The following is a 3,729-nucleotide window of genomic DNA, read 5'->3' as shown; positions in this document are numbered from 1 at the left end:
CACGTGGGAATAATTTAACATCGGCCAATCGTGTTATGCAAATCTGCATTTCCTCGGCGGGAACTCTATCCACGCTGGAACTCTTCACCATGCCGAGACTTCCCCTGCCTTACCGTGCCTTGTGCTGGAAAGTTCCACTGTGTCGAGGCACTGATCCAAATCAGCTCTGACAAGCTTGTAGAAGGTTTGGGGGTCCTAGGGCTTGTCTTCCTCTTCCTCCTCCCAAACCCCCAGTTCATTGACAAATGTCTTTGCAGTCAGCAGTGCTCCAGCCACTGTGCTCATGAGATCTCCCCTGTGCCCATGTCCTTCATAAGCCAGCCAGAACAGCAAACGGGCACATAAGAGTTATGACAGTTGCATTAAAAGCATTATTAAAAGCCCCATTACTCTCCTACGCTGGCTGGTGTCCTACCTGGGGCTGCCATCACTGCTTCTGCTTCATCCTGAAGTGCTGGGTCCTGGGCTTCTTCCTGGGCTTTGTGCTGAGCCTGCATCTGGAAAACCAGGAAGAGAAGAGCAAAGAGAAGGAGAAGGACCCTCATGGTGATGTTCAGTGAGGACTTCAGTGCCACCACGGACCAAAGACTCAGACACTTGATGATAGCACTCTGAATAGAAAGCATGGCAGTGGGATTTATATAGCAGAGGGTAGGACAACACGTGAGTATGAGGGTGTGGGGAGGTGAACAAGATCTTACGGAGGAATCGCAGTGAATCTCCTTTGTTGTTACTTTGTTCTTGGCTCTTCCCACAGTGACACCATCCTTTCTGTTTACCTTGGACAGGCTGATGATAATCCCTCCTGCTTCTCATCTATTTGATGATGTGATATTCAAGGGGCCTGTGCAGTATCTCAGCAGCTTGCTGATGTCTTCCTAATTAGGGAAAAAGATAAGTATCAGCTCCCTTCTGACAGCAGAAAACATGAATAAACTCTGCCAAAATGGCAGAAGTCAGCCTGCAGAGGCACTTAAGGCAAGGGATGTAGTTGTCATGGGTGATCTAAATTACTTGGACATCTGCTGGGAGGAGCAGTCAGCCAGGTTGGACCATTCCAGGAGGTTTCTGGCTGAGATACGGGACCTCCACTTAACCCAGGAGGTGCACAGTCCCACCAGAGGAAATGCCCTGTTGGACCTGGTCCTGGCCACAGGCGATGACCTGGTAAGGGGACTCCAGGTCCTTGACCACCTGGGTGACAGTGATCATCGTTTGCTGGAATTCATCATCCAGCGCAGGGTGACAAGGGCCTGCAGCAAGGCGATAGCCCTAGACTTCAAGAGGGCCAACTTCAAGGAGTTGAGGAGATTGGTGGGAGAGGAGCTGGGGTTCTTGAGGGCAGGGGAACTCAGTGCCCAAGATGAGTGGTCATTCCTTAAGGAGACGATACTCAGGGCCCAAGGGGTGACAATCCCAACAAGAAGCAAGGGGGGCAAGAGTGCCCAAAAGCCCCCCTGGCTCACCAAGGACGTCTGGGAATGCCTAGTTGCCAAAAAGGCAGTGTACACCTGGTGGAGGCGGGGGACTATCTTCAAAGAAGAGTATACCTCCACTACTCAGGCCTGTAGGGGGGCTGTTAGGAAAGCCAAGGTGGACATAGAGCTAGGACTAGAGTCCAAGATCAAAGATAATAAAAAGTCTTTTTTCAAATATATAGGGAGGATGAAGAAGGCACCGGGAAATGTGGGGCCCCTGCAAGATACGCTGGGCAATCTGGTGGTTGCACCAAAAGAGAAGGACGAACTTGGAGGTATGGGACTGGGGCTATGGGGAAGCAGGACCCTGCAAGGGTAGAGAGGCCTGGTGGGACTGCTGGTGGTGCGGCAGCCCCATAAATGCCAGGACCAACGATCCCCCGGTGAAAGGTGGGGAGGAGGTGCCACAACATCCAGCTAACGTATGCATGCACAAAGTCCTGGTTGGGGAACGCCCAAACCTGTCACATCTTTGACAGGCCTGATGCTTGCTGGTTGCAGTGCAGTTGTGAGGCTCCCGGTGAGCTCAGCTTAGCTGCCCGGGATGCCAGCTTTAGGGCTGAAAACCCATTTGTCAGGCTGAGGAAGTACCTGCAGTTGGTCCTGGATGGAAGGAATAGTAAAGATGCCAGGGGCTGGCTTGGCATGCAATGCAGGAAAAATAGCCAGTCAGTGAAAATGGAAATGGAGGCATCAGGGGGTGAGGGACAGGCTGGGGGGGGGGGAGGGGAAAAGGGGGATGTAGCAGTGCAGGTAAAAGTGCAGAGGTGCCTGGGGTGTCAGATGTCCGGCAGGTCGCAGTGTGCCAGAACTCCACTGTCAGTGTCTATATTGAGTCCAGGATTTTGTCTACCTACTACCTAGGTGGCTGATGAAGTGCAGTTCATAGGCCCAGCTCTGAAAACTGGTTTGCATTGTAATTTGTTCCCTCTCAGGATCAGGCCTGAGACACTAGAGGCAGAGTGATTTTTTGGTGGGGAACGTGCCCCACAGGGAGTTGGGTGTTGTTGTCTTTGATAGATTCTGGTGTGCAGTTTGTGGGGTACTGGAGATAGTTGGCAGGTTGTGTTTTGAGCTGTAGGAAGTTGGCTTCAGTTCTGGTGATGAGGTTAGGTGCTTGTTTGAATGTACAAAACACTTTTCAGAGCTGGGCTTCTGAACTTCTTGCTGTCAATTCCTTTATAAAACGACAGGCTCTGTGACAGGTCTGTTTGGGCACCTTTGACGCTGCTGCTGATGCTACTGGTGTTGAGCCAGCTGAGTTATTGTACCTGTTGTCACATAAAGCAGAAGACTGGGCATAAGGCTGTAGGGGAGGAGGAGGCCTCACTGGGGCACACTGCCGTGTTGTGCAGAGGCCCCAGTGCCAGGAAGGGCGCACCTGAACACACACAGTGTCACCCACCCACATCACGAGTTTTGCCTGTCAGCAGCTTGGGGTGCAGGGCCCCAAACGACAGACTCCCCTAGCGAGACACACACAGTGGCAGGCTTCGCAGCCTGGCAGTGCCCAGCACTCACTCAGGCCTGCTCTAGGTCACACACAGCTGGCAGGTGTTGTGGCCTTGGTAAGAGCCACCACCCCTGCAGTTTTCAACCTGTTGCGCCTTAACACACACAGGGTCATTTGTGTCACAAGTTTTGCCTGTCAGCAGCTTGGGGTGCAGTTCCCCCCCAACTCCTACACCGATCTTCTTGAAACTTGGCAGGCTTTGTGGCCTCAGTAATAGCTACCAGCTCTGCAGTTTTCAGCCCCCCGTAAGATTTAGACATGACATGAGTTTGGCTTTCAAGCATTTGGGGTACAGTTCCCCCCAAACCCATGCAATGATCTTTGTGAAACTTAGCAGACTTCATGCTCTTAGCAGAGGCTACCATTCCTGCAAGTTTCATCCAAATCATACAAAAACAGAAAAGTTATAGATCTTCCATTGATTCCCCATTATACCCTATGGCCGGATCTCCGAGGCAGCTCCGAAGGTTTGGAGCCGCTTCGGCCGGATCGAGGCGAAAACCCAATCCAGAGCTCTGGATCAGATCGCAGCCATCTGAAGTGGCTGGATCCGAAGCTGGATCGGATCACTGCCAACTTGCACAGCCCTACTGGCTAAGTCACATTTCCTATTTCCCAAGTTTCTCTGACCTCATTTTGGGATGAACTTCCTTGAAACACGGGAGGAATAGTTATTGTTAGGTTTTATTTAAAGTCAGAGAGCCCTTGTTTTAGCTGGGATGTAGCTTAGGTTGCACC

General features: G+C 51.7%; 1 long non-coding RNA gene across 2 annotated transcripts in view; it reads left to right on the top strand.

Annotated features, from left to right (window-relative positions):
* Nucleotides 1–1,701: 1,701 nt before the first annotated feature.
* The window catches only part of LOC112551924, an 8,188-nt gene continuing 6,160 nt past the window's right edge, over nucleotides 1,702–3,729 (top strand). Inside the window, exon 1 of one of the 2 annotated variants that reach the window (XR_003096267.1) lies at nucleotides 1,702–1,753. This is a non-coding gene — a long non-coding RNA (uncharacterized LOC112551924). The remainder of the gene's footprint in view (nucleotides 1,754–3,729) is intronic. The other variant, XR_003096266.1, reaches the window with a different exon arrangement.

Source organism: Alligator sinensis, unplaced genomic scaffold (genome assembly GCF_000455745.1).
Source record: "Alligator sinensis unplaced genomic scaffold, ASM45574v1 scaffold687_1, whole genome shotgun sequence".
NCBI classification, from domain to species: domain Eukaryota; kingdom Metazoa; phylum Chordata; order Crocodylia; family Alligatoridae; genus Alligator; species Alligator sinensis.
This window is presented reverse-complemented; position numbering and strand designations above follow the sequence as displayed.